The following is a 20,666-nucleotide window of genomic DNA, read 5'->3' on the forward strand; positions in this document are numbered from 1 at the left end:
CCAATATGTAGATTGGAGAATGGGAGAAAGAGAAAGGTTATATTTAAATGCTAATAACGTCGCCACAGCCCTGACCTCGTGAGCTCTCACTTTCAAAACAGGTAGAAGTCCTTCTCCTACTTGGGAATGTGCCTCACAATGAGATCTCTTAGGAAGAAATAGTGTCGCGAGGGGTTCTTCACCAAACACGTTACTGGAAGGACCTCTTATTTTGTCCGTCTTATGGAGGTAGAACTTAAGTGCCCTCATTGGACAAAGGAATCTCTCTTCATCTTCTGAACCTACTACCTGTATTAGATTCTTAATGCTTAATGAGAGATGCCAAGGTTTCGACGGATTCTCATTCTTTGTGAGAAAACATAGGGTGTAGGAACATATCGCATCTACATTAAAAACCAGATTCTTTTATCAAGAGCCTGAATCTCGTTTACTCTCTTGGCTGTAGCTAAGGCTACTGGGAAGTGGGTCTTTTTGGTCACATCCTTTAACGAAGCAGAGCCAAGAGGTTCGAAAGGTGGACCGGAAATCCATTAAGGGCTACGTCTAAGTTCCACGACACTTTCCGTATATCCTTTTGTTTAATAGTGTCGAAAGATTTAAAATAAGATCAGATAAGTCCTGATTCGAGGAAAGATCCAGGCCTCTATATCTGAAGACAGAGCTCAGCATAGCTCTGTAGCCCTTAATAGTTGAAGAGGATACGCCCCTAGAAGTTCTCAGAAACAACAAAAAAAATCAGCAATCTCTGTCACAGTCACAGATGTTTTAGAAGAAGAGATGTGATTTCTTTTGCACAAAGTGCAGAAAATAGCCCACTTGTTTGGTAGACATTAGAAAATGACTTCCACTTACATTTTGAGATAGCTTCTGAAGCTGCTCTCAAAAAGCCTTTAGCTCTGAGGAGCTTCTTAAAAGTTTGTACCTTGTCAGAGCTAGCATAGATAACCCTTGATGGAATCGCCTGAGATGGGGATGTCTGAGAAGCTTTCTTGGGAAGTCGACTAGGAGGCTTATCAGGTCCAGGAACCATTCCCTCAGCAGCCAAAATGGGGCTATGAGGATCACTGAGGCATTCTTGTGAGACTGGAACTTGTTTATTACTTCCCTTATTATTCCAAAAGGAGGGAAGGCATAAAGGTCCTTGTCGGATCAGTCTAGAAGCATGGCATCCGTTGCCCATGCTTAGGGATCCGGTACTGGGGAACAGTAAAGAGGAAGATGGTGGTTTTTGGAGGACATGAATAGGTCTAGCATCAGCCTTCCCACGATTTCCAAAGGTCTAGGCAGACCAATGGATCCAAAGTCCATTCTGTGGGTGTCACTTGGTTGCCGCAACTTAGTTGCTCCACTAGAACATTCAGTTTGCCTTACACAAATCTGGTTACTATTGTTGTCTGGTTCTGATTCGCCCAAAGAAGAGGTCCCTTGCTGCCTCACAAAGGGAGAAGGAATGATCTTCCTTTGAACTTCCGATGCGAAGGCTTGCAATCACAGACTGATTGCTTTCGTTCTCTCACATTTATGTGCCAGCTCCTCTGTTCCTGTGACCACATCCTTGAGACTTCCTTGTCCCCCTGGAGAGCTCCCCAACCTAAGTCGGACGCATCTGCATAGAAGCTCAGGTCGGGGTTCTGAGGAAAAAGGGACCCTCCTTCTAGCAACCTGTCTTCGGACCTCCACCAAAGCAGGTGCTTCTTGATGTCCTGGGTTACCTGAAAAATGAGCAAGTCTGGATGCTTTTTTCTGTCCCAGTTGTCTCTAAGAAAAACCTGAAGGACTCATGTGCAGCCTCTCCAGGGAGACAAACTGCTTGATGGAGGCCAGCATCCTGAGGAGACTCATCTACTTGATGGCTGAACAAGTCTGCAGAGAGAGAAATTCGTCTATTGTTCTTAGACAGGATTCCACCCTCTTGGGGAATGGAAAAGCCTGAAAAAGAAGAGAATTCAGGGTCATTCCCAAACATACTATCTGTTGAGATGGAACCAGTTGAGACATCTGAAGACTGATCAACAGTCCCAACTCCTGTGCTAAAAGAAGGGTCTTTTGAATGCCCCACGTGCAACATTCCTTCGTTGGAGAGTAAATGAGCCAGTCGTCCAAGCAGAGCGCAATGTTGACACCCATGAGATGGAGCCAAGCCGCTATAGGAGCAAGAACGTGGGTAAAAACTTGAGGGACCGTTGAAAGTCCGAAGCATAGGGCCCAAAACTGAAAGATCTGGTCCCGAAAATGAATCTGAGGTACTTCCTCGAGTCTGGATGTATGGGGACATGGAAGTAAGCATCTTGCATGTCTATGGAGACCATCCAGTCCCCTTGATGAATGGATGCAAGAATTGAGCGATTTGTCTCCATTCTGAATTTGCCTTCTGTATGAAGATATTCAGAGCGCTGACATGTAACACTGGTCTCCATCCTCTTGAAGACTCTGGAACCACAAAGAGGTGATTGTAAAACCCTCTGATTCTACATCAGTGACTATCTCTATTGCCCTTTTTTGAAGAAGGGATGAAACTTCTTTCAATTGGGCAGAAAACCTTCTTGAGCCTATTGGGTAAGCAGTCAAGGCAATGGGCTTCTTGACTAAGGGCAGATATTCTTTGAACAGAATAGAGTAGCCTTTCTTGAGAACTTCTATGACCCACTGCTCTGCTCCTCTCTTGCTCTACTCCTCCCAAAAATGAAGGAGCCTGGCACCTACTGTTGCACGGGGAATACTGTCCTCACTTCTTGGAGGCAGGTCTGGTTGATGGTTTCTTGATGGCTTTGGAAGAGAAATGGACGTCCGCTCTTGGTCTGGACTGAAACAGGGAATCTCCCTAGAACATTCAGAGGACTGCAATAAGAGGTCCTGTGTAGACTTCTTTTGTAAGTCTGAGGTGATCCCATTAACCACCGACTGTGGAAAAAGGAAGTCACATACTAGGGGGGAGAAGAGCAGGGCCAACTTCTGTGATGACACAACCCCTTTTGAGGTAGAAGAGCACCAAAGTTCTCTTTTCTTCAAGATGCCCACTGAATAGGTGGAGACTAACTCTCAAGAACAAACGCCAACCTACGAGAGGACTCAATGAGACCCAAGAAGTCCCCCTGGGAGGAGCTTCTCCGGTAGCATAGTAAGAGTATCTTCTTCACAACAAATGCAAAGGGGGACAGCAGAACGCAGCTCTTCCTTGCTCTCTCTTGTCTGCTAACCAGCACTCAACTTTGTTCATAGCCTTCCTAGCCGAAGTAGAGAGCACCATTTGAGGAAGCTTGGACGACTCTATAGATAGACTGCTCAACTGGAAGGTGGAAGCTGGAGAAGATGGGGCCACTGGTGAGAAGAAATTAAGAAAACTTCAAAGAAGAAAACATACGAGAGCTGCATAAGCAGAAGTAAGCCTCTGGTATGACTTCTCCCACGTGTTGGGGAGTATGTCAGGGACCTTTGCCTAGGATAATCGACGGGACGGACAGCAGTTCCTCCACTAACACTTCACTGTGAGCACTTTTTTCAAGGACCATAAGCGCACGAACTGAATCCCATGATTGGGCCATAGAGTTCACCAAGAACTCAAACTTACAATGAAACTTTGCTTCTAGGATGGCAATAGCACTAGGGTTAGAAGTATGGGAGCTGGGTACAGAAATAACAGGAACATCAGAGGAAGACTTCAAAGATTTCTGGCTAGCTAATGACGTGTCACCCCTAGCGGTCGCTTTCCTCTTTCTATCTCTTTCCAATTTGGAAAGGCGAGGTCAGTACTTTCCATTGTCTAGGGTCCCAGTCGACACATTCAGCACAAGTCAGATCTAATGAACAAACTTGACCCCTGCAACCCAAAGTCATATTTGGCAGAAGTCAACCTCGTATTGCAGCCCTCGCTGCAATAACAAGTGCTAATCATACTTACATCAGACATTGTTGGTAATAAGTTGACTAACTAAACCTCAAAAGTGAAATGACAAGTCCAAATTCTGAAAAATTGTCTTCAATAAGAAACCTGACTAAATAAATGCCGAAAGGCTACCAAAAGAATCCAAAATATTTCACTGATAAATTCAGGATAACCAGTAAAGTCTACGAATTCCAAAAATTAAGCTGCTGCTCACAACCTTCGTCGGAAGCCGGCAGAAATAAATTGAAACTCACTGCTGTGTTGTTGTCCTCTCCTTCCCTGAAAGTGGGCACGGCTAGTTACTTACACCAGAAACAAAGCAAAAGAATCGCTACCACGAATTTTCAAATTTTAGCTGCCGGTTACTATAAATTGATAGCTCTGTAATTACTTGGGAAGTATATATAAAAAAATCTTGTTCCAAAGTAAAGGAGAAAGAAAGCCCTATCCACCTCCCCTCCCATAATAATAACCAAATAAAGGATGACTTCAGGGAACCAGTATCAGCTCTTGGTCATTTTCAGGAACAGAAGAATAGCATCATGGGAACAATGAAACACCTGCCACCTCTTGGAAGTTGTAAATTAGAAAGGCAAATCCTGATGAAACTCTACCACTCCAAGGACCGGATCAATAAGGGTATGAAAGTACCCAACAGAAACCCTATGGAATGAAGGTAGCTATCAGCCAAGGGGAGAGTATGCCTCTCCCCCTCCTGCAGTCAAAACCATGGCCTGAAAAGAGGGAAGATTGGTTAAATTACTATATTCTTTCTGAGGAGAACAGTAACAAAACACCCTGCAAAGGCTTACCAAATGGGGCTCGCTTGATCCTTTTGCTAAGGCAGCTAAAGAAACAATTAACACCACAGAGAGAAAAAGAAGGCATCTGGGATCAATCTGAATGTGAAGAATGTGGGAATTCACTCACAAACATGGAAGGAAGAGCAAGAGCTAGCTAGGCCAGAAAAAGACCAAGTGGAATAACACCTCGGGGAGCACTTCTCTGATGAGTCAGGTGTGAAGCCAGATGGATGCTTCAGAACAAAAAATCCCTAACATGCAAGGAAAATCTTTCCAACTCTGCACAGCCAAAGGAAAATGACAGGCTAATCCACAAAGAGGTTCAAGTTTAGTCTGGACTGCCCAAAACAAACTCTCTAACGACTCAAATCTCTGTTTCAAAGTGAGACAAGAAAGTGACTATGAAGATTGCACTACAAAAACATAAAGGGGTGCTCAGTACCTGAAAACTCATAACCATATCCCAAGGGGATGACTAATATGGGTGTCCCAGTGAAATAAAAGGACAAAAGACTTCCCTACAGGAAGTCTTTAAAGCACAAGTTAAAGGAAAAAGAGCAATCATCCTTTCCTAAATAAATTCTTAGTTGGTAACAAATAAGCTACCAAACAAAAATGGTATAAAATATGTTGCTCTGAAGCTAAGAATCACACAATAAAGGTCCAAGCAAGGGTTAAAGCCCAAGTTTTGGGGAGAACACGGTAAAGGTCCGCTAAAAACACTCACCAATACTATGACTTCTTATAAGTTCAAGCACATGTTCAACAAATGATAATGTTGGAACTGTGCAAGATGCAATGCAGCATGGCTGATCGGTATCTACAGGGGAATAAGACCCAAAAACAGTTTGCAATGTGTTTCTGATATCTGTACCAAGTGTGCATAAAGCCAACTCAATGACCAAATAACTAGAGGGATACTGGTCACAAATGCTGTAAATGCACAGAAGCGGCTGTTGCATGGGCACACACTGACAGCACTGGACAAATATGAAAACACATCCCAGATTCAAGTTTCAGAACCATGACATGTCTCCATTCCATAACTCACTGTTTCACGTATGAATAATCATAAACCAGGTCGAAGTTTTCTTTCTCTTCACTGCTTACAAGACCTACTAGAACCACTGATATCTACTTTGAATTTGGTCTCAAGATTAAGATGTATGTAAATGTCCACATCTTAGAGTGAAACTGATAAATACAGTGGATTTTATCAGCATAAGATGTTACTGAAATGCTTATTTGTTATTTTTAATATCAAGAAGAATTATCATGGGTATTTACAATGCAGGAAATGTGATAAAATAAAAATCTGCATGCTTAGAATGATATCTGATGTTTGTACTACAGGTGCATGTTACCTATGCCTTTGTGATGATGCTGCAGTATCGAAGTTATCCATTACCGTCAATAGCTAAATTGTGTGGTGTACTATGACAAGTTATTCAAACTTTTGTGCAATTTAGGCTAAGTTGGTATTGTTACTTTGTAGAATAGCCTTAGTCATTAGTCAGCATTCTACAGTATTATGAAAGGTTTGCCCTAGGTTTCCAAGTAACATTTATCAATTAGTGTAACATAGGCAGCCCATGCCTGGACATCATGATGTCTATGAAAAGTGTAACTCCTAAAAGGTAATTTGTTGAGACTTTTAAAGGGATTTACAGCTATTTTTCAAGGGTAAATCACTGAGAGTAAAGAATGTTATGAAGGAAAGTAAAATAGTAAACTTGCCATATCCAATGGTCAGAATAAAAAGCGATAAATAACATTACTGTGCCTAGCCAAGGTCTTGCTGGTTGAGTTCCTGTTCAAGGCTAGCCCATGCAATACAAAGGGAAGGGAGAGTCAGCCTAGCCTAGCTATTCTGGCAACGTGGCCTAGTGTGACAATAAACTGAAGAGCCGTAGAGTGAAGGGAGGTGCATCACACTCCTAATCCCTGACAAAGCATAATGCACCTTAGTGGGCTTCTATTTGGAGCTGAACTAGGCAGCCAGTCATCTTTTGCACTCCTGGCATGGTGGGCCCTTATAACAATTCTGGCCTGTGCAAAGGCACAAAATACATAATGATCAATATCATGAGGGGACATGAACCTTCCACAAAAACACCAACACATGACACCAACTCAGCAAGTATGACCTAATTTTGGCCACAATCCCAGACTTAAGCACAATCAAAAAGACATCTCTGTTCACCCATACAACAATAAAAAAATATTACAAAAGTGGCTGCACATATAAGGAAACCAAAATGAGTACTATGATCAGCCAGGTGAGTGGCTCGAACTCCCTTGCTGCAGTCACCACATTTACCTATAACTAACTGTCAACAGTCTCAACAACTGAACCAGCTTGTGCTTTGGAGATTCCTATGTAAGACAAAGGTCTGTATACTTTGTAGGAACAAATACTATTTAGCCTACATATACATGTATTACAATAAACTACCATTCAAGTGTCTCTTTGTTTTAGAAGAGACTCTGCACTGGCAAACCAAAACAAAACTGAGAAATGAGCTTACCAACAAAAGTATCTGTAGTTAATTTTGGAACTAAGTGTAGTGAAATGAAATGTTACTGATCATGGTATGATAAATATGTTGGGTGTATTGGGGAGCCTCTTGGTCAAGGAGGAGCTGATACTCTGGCAATTTTAGTTTAGGTTAGGGATGGCAAAGCTAGGGGATATTAGGATGAATCCTTTTATTTTACTCTGACTTATGGTGCTCTAGGTTAAGTTGGTGCTGGTAGGGGAAAGTGGGGGGGGTTGTAGCTATTTAGAGGGGAAAGGGGAAGGGCAACTATTTAGAGAGGAAAGCCTCTAGGTCAGGCGAGATCAAATGATCTACGTCATAAGGGTAAGAGTATGATCCCTCCCTCTTAATGAACATTTGTGCTTTAGGCTATGCTGAAAGGCTACTTAGGACATACAGTTTAGCCTAGACATGAATCGTGTATTTTCTGGGTTAAATTTATTTAGTACTGTATGCACATTACTAAGAATTGATACTGCTTATTAAGAATTGATCATCAGCAATGGAGCAGTATTTAACACCATTTTAATAGGGCTTTCTGAGCTTTCTCTTATACACTATTACTATCTTTGCTACTTAATAATGACCAAAATGTTTAGGAATTAAAATCAACAGGCTGCATTGTTGGGTACAGTATCTATATGAGTTAGGGTTCTTGGGCATAGGTTAGACTAAAGGAGTCCTGCTTCTGGTTAGGACCCAGTGCCCGAAGTTAGGTAAGTTAAGAGGCTTCTTCTTGTTTTCATTTATCTTTTTAAATATTGTTTTCATTCATCTTTTTAAAAATTATTACTGTGTTGATTTTATGCTGAAAATCTAGATCTAATTTGTTGAATTTTTAGGGGGACAGAGACAAAGAGGAGGAGTGAATGAAATAAGAGACCAGAACCATTCAGAACACCAACAATTCTACTGAACAAAAAATTCTGTGGAAAAATCAGTTACTGGTATCTACAAAATGTTTCCTTGGTAAAACTGGGGACCAACTATTGTGTCCCTCTCGTTCAGTAAATAGCCTACTAGCCTAGTTTATATGCAAAATGGGGGCTGTGTTTACTATCAGCCCCTTGAGGATGAATGTAAATACGTAAACAAAATGGTACATATTCTGGTCAGCAACTGGTGGGAACCAGGCCACTATAGTAGTCTTCAGTTTTGCCGTTTCCTTTTCCGAATGCTCAGGCTATCCTATTATTTACATATTTATTTTGCCAGATGACTAGCCTAGCCTAGCCTAACCTATGGATGTTGGCACAACTTACTCATTTTTGGTGTTCTTTCCCATTGATGTCCAAATAACAGTAGGACTACAGAACAGCTCCACCTGGGGTATTACCTTGGAAATAAACTTATTCTATATTTTGGAGTAATTCTAAGCCGGTGTTCCGCGGTGAGCTAGACTGTGGCAATTGATGTTTTCCTATGTTAATTTACTTACTTTACAAGAATTTAAAGTAATATTTTGTCGGCCAGCTGTAACTAAACTGTAATTGACCTTTGAAGACTACACGACGGTATCAACACTACAGCCGACTGGCAAAATATGACTTAAACTCTTGTAAAGCAAGTAAAATAACATAGAAAAATGTCAACTGCCATAGTCTAGTTGGACTGGGCACTATTCAAAGCTTTCGATTGGGGCGAAGAAATGTAAACGGTAAACAAAGTCACCATGTTTAAGTTCTGGTAGAGGGTGTGGGATATGCAACCACCAGGGAGCCATATGTTCACTACGGGGAAGGTGGGGTACTGGGGGAGGAGGGCACAGAAGGTACGAGTTGGTAAAGTGATGCAGGATCATTAGGTAGAGATATGGTGGTAAATAACAATTACCTAAGAAATAATAACACTTCTACATGAAAAGTACTAAAACTAAGTAACATCAAAACATAACTGACCTAACTAACTAATAATAAAGGAGTACCTGTATAGTTTGGGAACCTCATCTTAAAGGGGTGGAGGGTACAACTCAGCTGCCACCTTTACAAATCGTGGAATCTTGGGTAGATCTAAGCCAGCATTCCGTGGCGAGCTAGACTATGGCAGCTGACGTTTTTCTATAGAATTTTACCTGGTGAACAAGAACTTTTAAAGTAATATTTTTTTCACCCAGCTGTAATTAAGCTGTAATTTACCTCAGAACTTAGCTGACAGTAAAAGGGACACGTTGGGAATCGGGGTTTTGTTTTACCCCACAAGCGTGGGGTAAAACACTTTCAAGAATAGCTAACGATAAGGGGGACCCATTGAGAATTCAGGGTTTTGGGTGGGGTAAATAACTTGGGAAAAGGTTGGACACCTTATTGTTGCATTTCCTGTTATATATGTCATTTGACACACGAAATACAAGCGTAAAAAAAAGGGCTAATAAATGGACAACAGGAGCCGTTTCAAAGGCACATTTCATGTATTACTACTACTGCTGATTCCAGGCCCTAACACGCATGCGCAGTCTTACAAGGGAGCTTTCGGTTCACCCGATGCCTCCAACTAAGAGAGTGGTTGGTGGGTTTTTTGGGGGATGGCCGTACCCAACCAATCACATTGCAATGTTACCCCTACATTATGTTACACCCGAGTGGAGAATTTGGGGGATATATGCACTCAGTTACAGGTGTTCCTTTTCCTCAATTATTTTATAACCGTTTCCTATTCCTTGTAGCTTATGCCCGTAACCTTCTTCTAATACTTGTCCGTTCATATATACATTGACGTCTCCCAGCAGCATGATTTTACCTTATATAACTTACAATATTAATTTACAATTGACAACAGACACATGAATTATGTTTATGGGGTAGGAGTAGAGACTTACAGGACGTTTTGCTACCATTTTCTCTCAGTGACGTTAAATCGAAGTTTGGTTGGGGTAATTCCATTCATGACTGAGACACGATTATTACCATGAATACCGTCCAGACGTGATCATTTCCATTGTCACCTATTTACATTGCACGTTTTAACAACATATTATCTGTGTCCGGAAAATCCACTTCCCTTTGGTTTCCTTATTCGTTTCATATAACATTTTAACCCCTAATATATTTTATATTATAAATTTGCAAAATATAAATTGTTTCAATTACCAACGATGTTTCCTGATGGCACTTTTTTTTCCTGTTCTTATGACAACCTTTATTTTACCTTAGTATGATAACCTTTATTTTATGTTCCCTTTTGACCTAGACCTAGCTCCCTTGGCAAGTAACAACCAGCTGTTATTTTAAGTGTCCTTTATGGGTTATTTTTGGCACTTTTTTCCTGTTCTTTTGACAACCTTTACCTTTGTATGATAACCTTTATTTTATGTTCCTTTTTCACCTAGACCTAGCCCCTCTGGCAAGTAACATCATAACTATTTTAAGTGTCCTTTAAGGGGGGGTCCAGGGGGGGCTTTGCCCCCTGGCCAGGTAACACTTTCCCCTAGGTTAGGTTAGTATGGTAACCGTAATTTTATGTTTCCTTTAAGGGGGACTCCAGGGGGGCAAAGCCTCCCTGGCCAGGTAACACATTCTTCTAGGTTAGGTTAGGTTAGGTTATTAAGATAACCTTACTTTTATGTTTCCTTTAAGGTGGGTTATGTTAGTATGATAACCTTAATTTTATGCTTTCTTTAAGGGGTCAGTATGATAACCTTTTTTTTTTTAGGTTGTCATACAAAACAATACAGTACCAACCTAATAATTTACACTGTTTACTTGATAAGTGTGACATACCAGGAATATCAACACTGGGAACAAAACCTAACACTATACAAATAAGGTTTATAAAGAGAGATAATTATAACCAAAATAACTATCATATCATAATTTATTCTTAAACACTGTATACCATTATACCTGTATTTTATACAGTATATGTGTATTCATACAGTTGATTACTATAACTGTTATTTCAACATTTATTACTAAACAGTATACAGTATACCATTATAACCTGTACGTTATATATGTATGTACTGTATACATTTATAATGTACATATGTATGTATGTAGGTATGTATGTATTAATGGATACTGCAGGTGCATGACTGGGCCATACCATTTTCTTAGGCCCGTATACCCTTTCAAATGGGATTACTGCAACGTCTTTAATCATATACTGTACAACATGGTTGACCTACTCCCTAATGTCACTTTTTCTGTTGTTCTCCTTACCTCTTTCAATCCCTATATATTTACATTTGCGGAATGTTTATTTACATTTACCATAATCTTCGTTTCCAACTGTTTTATTACCCTTACCACCCGCAATGTTATGTCCCGTATGCTACGTGTCAACGGCCGGCAACCCACCATCCTCACCGCCAATGACAAACTTACACATTTAACCCCCAACTCCATCCTTCCTACCCTGTTCCGTACGATCCACCCTCCCACAATTTCCTCCTGGCAATGCCTCCCTTTATATTTTACCTCACTCATCAATCCAGCACGATGGCAGACTGCATCCCTGGAACCTCTCGCTCCTCCAAGCATGTTAGTAAGGAGACTTTGCCACGTACCTGTGAAAACTGCTACTTGAGTTATAAGGATTTCCCTGCATATTACTCTGGGCATTATGAACAGTTAATACAACTCTGCCAAGATCATGGCCTTTTTCCCTCATTGTGGCAAGGAGTGTAGACTTGACCTGCAGAAGAAGGGATTCAGGTAACTTAGTTACACCTTACTTGTTGATTTTTACACCTAATCGCAATATACTTTTCAAACCTAATGCAGGTTAAACATTTCCTTAAACAGCTATACCATTAGATATGTATGTTCACTATATTTTCATGTTTTGAAGGTTGTAACGAGTATTTTGCTTTCTTCTCTTACTTTCAGGTGCGACAGGTCGTATGCCCCATACCAGAGGACGACAAAGAAGAGGTGTAATTACTACCTTTCATTGTTTAAGGGCACCTGGTTTTCTGGGTCCCTCCTGGATGCTGAGACTGCCCTGTTCTTTGCTTACATCTATGTTAGTGACTTCTTCAATTACAGGATTGTGAGGACAGAACTTGGTTTAAGTGATGTTGCTATTAATGATTGGTCCAGCTACTCCAGGGAAGTAAGTTTTTTTTTTATATATTTTTTTTTTTTAGGTGGATGGTTTTATATTCAACGCACCAGAGATTATTCCCCCCAACCGTGCCTTTGTTCATTACCTAAATAACATCCACCTTATATTTCATTTTAGCATTACCTTAACATTAACAAACCTCACCCAAAATACAGAAGACTTTACTTTTTTCGCTGTTACATTTGTATGGCCTTCACCACAGCCACTATTTTGTTATATATACTTTACCCTGCTTTATTTACTTCCCTAACTGTACTTTTCATTTCAGGTCATAGTACATTGGTGCATCCGGCAGAAGAAGCAAATAGGTGGTCCCAGTACAATTGTCGAGATTGACGAAGTGAAGTTTGGCACGTGAAAATATAATGTAGGTAATATTGTTGAAGGCCAGTGGGTTTTTGGCGGCGTCTGCAGGCAGACCAGAGAGTTTTTCATGGTTCCAGTTGACGACAGAGGTAGTGCGACTTTGCTTGCCGTTATTAAGGAGTAGGCAGTCCCCATTTTACGACGGGGGTTCCGTTTTTATGCCGCGTCGTAAACCGAAAATCGTCGTAAACCGAAAAATCGTCGAAAATCATAAGAAAACCTTACTTTTAATGCTTTGGGTGCATTGAAAATATTGAAAATGATGTAAACTGCATTTTTATTGAGTTTTTCATCAAAATAACCTTCAAATTATGATTATTCTGCCGTTTTGGAGCCATATTTCTTCCATCGGATTGGCGTACGACACATCGTAACCCCGGAATATGCGTCGTAAACCGGAAATAATTTCTGATGAATATATTTGAAAAGCGTCGTAACCTCGGAACGTCCTAAGCCGGACCTGTCATAAACCGGGGACTGCCTGTACATTGTACCGGGGACCACTGTTGTATCTGATTGCTGGAGAGCTTATGATTGTCTAGAGGACGAAGGCTACGTGCACTTAACCGTCAACCACTCCATGAACTTTGTGGACCCAGTAACCGGTGCCCATACAAATACTATTCAGAGGAGGTGGAGGGAACTTCGTGAGACGACGCCTAGGTACGGACGGAAGAGGTACAACTTCATCGGGTACTTGGCATTAGCTTATTTCAAGATACACTTTCAAGACCCGAAGACGAGATTCGGTAATTCTAAGCTGGTGTTCCGCGGTGAGCTAGACTATGGCAACTGACGTTTTCCTATGTTATTTTATTTGCTTTACAAGAATTTATAGTAATATTTTGTCTGCCTGTTGTAACTAAACTGTAACTGACCTTTGAAGACTACACGACGGTACCAACGGGTCTCCTGCGTGAAGTATACAGTTCAAAGGTAAACTACAGTTTGCCGACCGGCAAGATATTACCTTAAACTCTTGTAAAGCAAGTAAAATAACATAGAAAAATGTCAACTCCTATAGTCTAGCTCGACTGGACACTGTTTGAAGCTTTCGGTCAAGGCGAAGAAACGTAAACAGTGAAGAAAGTCACCATGTTTAAGTTCTGGTAGAGGGTGTGGGGATACATAACCACCAGGGAGCCTTATGTTCACTATGGGGAAGAGGGAGCACTGGGAGAGGAGGGCACCGAAGATACTAGCTGGTAAAGTGACATAGGATTGTTAGGTAGAGATATGGTGGTAAATGACAATTACCCTACAAATAATAACACTTCTACATGAAAAGTACTCAAACTTAGTAACACCAAAACACAATTGACCTAATTAACTAATAATAAAGAAGCATAGTTTGGGAACTTTACCTTAAAAGGGTGGAGGGTACAATTCAGCTGCTGCCTTTATGAACGCGTGGAATCTCGTCTTCGGGTCTTGAAAGTGTTTCTTGAAATAAGCTACTGCCAAGTACCCGACGAAATTGTACCTCCTCTGTCCGTACCTAGGCGTCATCTCACGAAGTTCCCTCCACCTCCTCTGAATAGTATTTGTATGGGCACCGGTTACTGGGTCCACAAAGTTTATGGAGTGGTTGACAGTTAAGTGCACGTAGCCTTCGTCCTCCAGGCAACCATAGGCTCTCCAGCAATCAGATACAACAGTGGTCCCCGGTACAATGTATTCCTTAATAACAGCAAGCAATGCCGCACTACTTCTGTCGCAAACTGGCACTACAAAAAACTCTCTGGTCTGCCTGCAGACGCCACCAAAAACCCACTGGCCTTCAACAATCTTACCTAAATTATATTTTCGCTTGCCAAACTTCGCTTCGTCAATCTCGACAATTGTACCGGGACCACCTATTTGCTTCTTCTGCCGGATGCACCAGTGTACTATGACCTGAAATGAAAAGTACAGTTAGGGAAGTAAATAAAGCAGGGTAAAGTATATATAACAAAATAGTGGCTGTGGTGAAAGCCATACAAATGTAACAGCGAAAAAAGTCTTCTGTATTTTGGGTGAGGTTTGTTAACATTAAGGTAACGCTAAAATGAAATTATGAAATATAAGGTGGATGTTATTTAGGTAATGAACAAAGGCATGGTTGGGGGGAATAATCTCTGTGGTGCGTTGAATATAAAACCATCCACCTAAAAAAAATATATATATATAAAAAAAAAAAAACTTACTTCCCTGGAGTAGCTGGACCAATCATTAATAGCAACGTCACTTAAACCAAGTTCTGTCCTCACAATCTTGTAACTGAAGAAGTCACTAACATAGATATAAGCAAAGAACAGGGCAGTCTCAGCATCCAGGAGGGACCCAGAAAACCAGGTGCCCTTAAACAATGAAAGGTAGTAACTACACCTCTTCTTTGCCTTCCTCTGGTATGGGGCATACGACCTGTCGCACCTGAAAGTAAGAGAAGAAAGCAAAATACTCGTTACAACCTTCAAAACATGAAAATATAGTAAATGTACATATCTAATGGTATAGCTGTTTAAGGAAATGTTTAACCTACATTAGGTTTGAAAAGTATATTGCGATTAGGTGTAAAAATCAACAAGTAAGGTGTAACTAAGTTACCTGAACCCCTTCTTCTGCAGGTCAAGTCTACACTCCTTGCCACAATGAGGGCAAAAGGCCTGTTTCCTCAAAAGGCCGTGATCTTGGCAGAGTTGTATTAACCGTTCATAATGTCCAGAGTAATAGACCGAGAAATCCTTATAACTCAAGTAGCAGTTTTCACAGGTACGTGGCAAAGTCTCCTTAGTAACAGGCTCTGAGGAGCGAGAGGTTCCAATGGTGCAGTCCGCCATCGTGCTGGGTTAATGAGGTAAAATATAAAGGGAGGCTTTGCCAGGAGGAAATTTGGGAGGGTGGATCGTACGGAACAGGGTAGGAAGGATGGAGTTGGGGGTAAATGTGTACATTTGTCATTGACGGTGAGGATGGTGGGTTGCTGGCCGTTGACACATAGCATGCAGGATATAACTTTACATGTGGTAAGGTAATAAAATAGGTGGAAACAAAGATTATGGTAAATGTAAATAAATATTCCGCAAATGTAAATATATAGGGATTGAAAGGGGTAAGGTGAAAAACGGAAAAAGTGACATTAGGGAGTAGGTCAGCCATGTTGTATATGATTAAATACGTTGCAGTAATCCCATTTGAAAGGGTATACGGGCCTAGGAAAATGATATGGCCCGGTAATGCATTTGCAGTATCCATTAATACATACAGTACATACATATGTACATATATAAATACATACATACACATATATAATGTACAGGTATAATGGTATACTGCATACTGTTTAGTAATAAATGTTGAAATAACAGTTATAGTAATCAACATGTATGAATACACATATATAACATACAGGTATAATGTTAAACAATGTTTAAGAATAAATGATGAAATAATAGCTATCATGCTAACATAACCCACCCCCATAAAGGAAACATAAAAGTAAGGTTATCTTAATAACCTAACCTAACCTAGAAGAACGTGTTACCTGGCCAGGGAGGCTTCGCCCCCCTCGATCCCCCCTTAAAGGAAACAAAATTTAGGTTACCATACTAACCTAACCCACCTAACCTAACCTAACCTAGGGGAAAGCGTTACCAGGCTGGGGGCCTAAAGAAACAAAAAATCAAGGTTACTATACTAACCTAACCCACCTAACCTAACCTAACCTACCAGAACGTGTTACCTGGCCGGGGGGGCAAAGCCCTCCCTGGACCCCCCTTAAAGAAACGTAAAAATCCCCCTTAAAGGACACTTAAAATAAGTTATGATGTTACTTGCCAGAGGGGCTAGGTATAGGTCAAGAGGGAACATAAAATAAAGGTTATCATACTAAGGTAAAGGTTGTCAAAAGAACAAGAAAAAAAGTGCCAAAAATAACCCTCAAAGGATACTTAAAATAACAGCTGTGATGTTACTTGCCCAGGGGGATAAGTCTAGGTCAAAAGGGAACACAAAATAAAGGTTATCATATTAATGTAAAATAAAGGTTGTCATAAGAACAGAAAAAAAAAGTGCCATCAGGAAACATCATTGGTAATTGAAACAATTTAAATATCTGCAAATTTATAATATACAATATATTATGGGTTAAAATGTTATATGAAACGAATATGGAAACCTAAGGGAAGTGGATTTTCCAGACACGGATAATACAATGTTAAAATGTGCAATGTAAATAGGTGACAATGTAAATGATCACATCTGGACGGTACTCATGGAAATAATCGTGTCTCAGTCATGAACGGAATTACCCCAGCCAAGCTTTGATTTAACGTCATTGGGAGAAAATGGTAGCGAAACGTCCTGTAAGTCTCTTCTCCTCCTACCCCATAAACATAATTCAGGTGTCTGTTGTCAATTGTAAATTAATATTGTAAGTTATATAAGGTAAAATCATGCTGCAAATAGGAAACGGTTATAAAATAATTGAGGAAAAGGAATACATGTAACTGAGTGCATATATCGCCCAAATTCTCCACTCAGGTGTAACGTAATGTAGGGGTAATATTGCAACGTGGACTGATTGGGTACAGCCATCCCCCAAAAACCAACCAACCACTCTCTTAGTTGGAGGCATCAGGTGAAATGAAAGCTCCCCTGTAAGACCGCGCATGCGTGATAGGGCCTGGAATCAGCAGTAGAAGCAATACATAAAAGTGCCTTTGAAATGGCTCCTGTTGTCCAATTATTCGCCCTTTTTTTTACGCTTGTATTTCGAGTTTCAAATGACATATATAACAGGAAATGCAACAATAAGGTGCCAAACCTTTTCCCAAGTTGTTTACCCCACCCAAAACCCTGAATTTTCAATGGGGCCCCCTTACCGTCGGCTATTCTCGAAAGTGTTTTATCCCACCCAAAACCCCGATTCCCAACGGGTCCCCTTTCCCGTCAGCTACAGCTCTAAGATAAATTACAGCTTAATTACAACTGGGCAAAAAATATTACTTTAAATTCATGTTCATCAGGTAAAATTCTATAGAAAAACATCAAGTGCCATAGTCTAGCTCACCGCAGAATGCCGGCTTAGATCTACTAATAGGTTTCCTAAACCAATCCCTTCTTGAACATATGGCTCCCTAATGACTCGTATGTGTGGAAACGTTCCATAAGAACAACATGGCAGTCCTGGCTTTCTCCCTGTGATTCCCCTTACCCAAAACCCCACGTTCCCAAAGGGTCCCCAACATTGTTGGTTAGAGTTGTACATTAATAGAAGTTGACTGACATTAAACAACACCTACATCATCAGCAACACTAAAAGTATAAGAAAAATCAATTTCCAAGGTAATAAGTTGTGCGGAACAGGGTAGATCTAAGCCAGCGAGGCCCCCATCCCCTCCACAGCTAGTACAGCAAAACTGTAACCTGTAAACAGGGTAGATCTAAGTCTTCAAGGCAGCCGCCAACAAAATATATCGTAATTCTAAGCCGGAGCCCCTGAACATCCCCTCCACAGATAGTGCTGTAACTAAGCTGTCATTGACCAAACTGTAACCTGTAAACACCCCATAGATCTACCCTGTCGTGCCTAGAGGAGTTTAGTCTTCAAAGGTCAATTACAGTTTACTACTAGCCATAAATAAATTCGTGTAGTCTTCAAAGGTCAATTACAACAAAAAATATGACTTTAAATTCTTGTAAAGCAAGTAAAATAACATAGAAAACGCCAATTGCTACATAGACAGCCGGCTTAGAATTACCAATATATCTTTAAATTCTTGTAAAGGAAGTAAAATAACATAGGAAAACGTCAATTGCCATAGTCTAGCTTACCGCGGAAGTACGGCTTAGAATTACCCCGAACTGTTATGCAGAAATACGAAAAGCCATATGGCTTGAAACCATGTCTAAGGTCGGCTAATGGTCTGAAATGCATGAAAACACGACAGGCTAAGCACTCGGAAATACATGCGCCTCATGTATTGAGGCTATACAGAAATGACAACATATTGATCGACGTTGATTCATACATTTACCTTTTTCCTGTCTTGGGAAACAAAATTTTGCTATAAACGAAATCCCTAATTCCCGAATGACTCCTTCACGGGCGTAAAATTACAGGACCGCTGGAGGTTGTAGCAGCGTCGGTAGCCTACCTCTGGAAAGTACAACTTCATTAGTCTTGATATAATATATCATCTCCTCTGGCAGCACTTTATTTTACACTATATACCTATAAACATACTTTTGGCTCCAATTGCTTTACTTTTGTTGTGAATCTTATTGACACTTTGACGCTGTTCCTCCCAGTTTAATTTTCTTACCTTAACGTCCTTGCTGTGCAGTGTGCAGTAGCGGTAGTAGTAGTAGTAGTAGGATATGAGCTTGACTTTGAAACGGCTCTACCTCCTCTCTTATATCTATGGCGATTAAGGATACTATTTTTTTTTTATAGTAGTATTAGTACTGGTGGGAATTTCCTCCTCTTGTTCGTTCTACTTTGCCCTTGGTCGTGCTTATTTATGTATATTTTCTCTATGGCTCCAGATGCTTTTTAATAAAAAATTTATGTTCAGTTTCCTCTCTGGAAAGATCTTTGAATATAAGTAGCTATCGTGTACTCTCTGTCTTCCTTACAAGGTTGCTGACAGATGCCACAAATATCGTTGTAAGCTGAGCAATCAAGTAGAAAAATATTCTAAATTTTCAGTTTATTTTCTTCCTCCTTTAACGTTTTCCAGTCATTTAGCCCTAACATGTGCAGTCTTGTTCTACTAATCAGTTTTTTTTTAGTTATTGTACCAGGTTTTTATCTTGTATTTCCCTTAAATTTCCAGAGGATTTTCTTTGCTAGCTTTTTTCTCAAACTTTTTATAGTTGCTTTTAACTTCTTTATTCCATTTAATTTTTCTTAAATTTAACTCATTCTTATATTTACTGAACTTGCAAAATCCAAGGTGTTTTCATGTTTTCGTACTAGTCAAAGATTATTCAACCTGGTAGCCTACTGTTACTGTTGAGAGTATGCTTCAGGTAGGAGTTTTTCAGGTTCCAGTTTACAGCTGAACTGTGGTTTGCATTTGCAACGACACCTGGTTCCACAGCTGTCATTCTTCAAGCATAGTTGTGCGTAAATTACGCTTCCTGTTAGTCAGGTGAGGTTTATAGCTAAAAAATTATTCAGTTTTTTCATCTGGATATATTAAACTTTCTTTTATCTGACACTGATTTCACTTGGTATTCAGCATTTCTTCCACTTGGCTTATTGCCATTTTTGAAGATTCCTTTATCTTTAAGACTGCACTAACAAGGAATCAAGAAAGCTACAAGGATCTCACTACAGTACAAGAGAAGAGAGCAGGATCATCAGAGGAATAAAGGGATTGCTTGGAACCCAAAAGATTGTAATTATATAGCCGTTCTTTTACCTGGCACCGATTTCATTTGTTCCTAGTTTCTTTCGCTTGTGAGATTTTGATCTCATTGTCACCTTTGACAGTTGATTTTTCTTTTGGAATTCGCTAATCTGAATATTCCATACTGGGGCTGCTACAGTGAAACAAGGCTTTGAAGTGAGGATATTTTTTATTGCAGCAGGTGACAGAACTAAGAAACAGTAGGTGCTGTGAAGAATAAAATCGTAACACAATAGTATATAAAATTTGTGCTTTGAAGAACCAAAAATTTTTAAAAACTATAAACAAATTTAATGAATATGCCTAAGAAACCACAAGACATGAAATACTAAGCATACTTTAAGGCAGATAATAGATAAAAAAAATTGCCAATGGTAGGATCTTCGAAAGACTGGTCAATTGATAGGAAGGATGGATAACAATGACTCGATTAAATGTCAAGCTATTAGAAGGCTCTAAGTTTGTGAGAAAAGTTCAGAAGCCTTTCTCTCAGAATATAAAAATTAATGGGGGACTTATTTCCATAAAATCAGAAACATTGATATAAGATTATTCTTTACAGGAAGCAACATATATTTAAGAATTGTTGTCCTGAATGGATTTTCAGAGTAAG

The 20,666-nt window shown here is 40.1% G+C and overlaps 1 protein-coding gene across 8 annotated transcripts in view; it reads right to left on the reverse strand.

Moving 5' to 3' along the window:
* The window catches only part of LOC136841775 (WD repeat-containing protein 89), a 70,034-nt gene extending 50,948 nt beyond the window's left edge, over positions 1–19,086 (reverse strand). Inside the window, exons 1-5 of one of the 8 annotated variants that reach the window (XM_067109056.1) lie at positions 18,962–19,086; positions 18,674–18,795; positions 15,243–15,479; positions 14,843–15,068; positions 14,021–14,552 (exon numbers count right to left, since the gene is read on the reverse strand). The gene's annotated coding sequence lies outside the window, so the exon portion shown is untranslated. Of the gene's footprint in view, positions 1–9,150; positions 9,174–14,020; positions 14,553–14,842; positions 15,069–15,242; positions 15,480–18,673; positions 18,796–18,882 lie in introns of those variants that run through there. The other 7 variants (XM_067109059.1, XM_067109060.1, XM_067109061.1 and 4 more) reach the window with 7 other exon arrangements.
* Positions 19,087–20,666: the final 1,580 nt, after the last annotated feature.

The sequence above is a fragment of the Macrobrachium rosenbergii genome, chromosome 9 (assembly GCF_040412425.1).
Source record: "Macrobrachium rosenbergii isolate ZJJX-2024 chromosome 9, ASM4041242v1, whole genome shotgun sequence".
Classification (NCBI taxonomy): Eukaryota; Metazoa; Arthropoda; class Malacostraca; order Decapoda; family Palaemonidae; genus Macrobrachium; species Macrobrachium rosenbergii.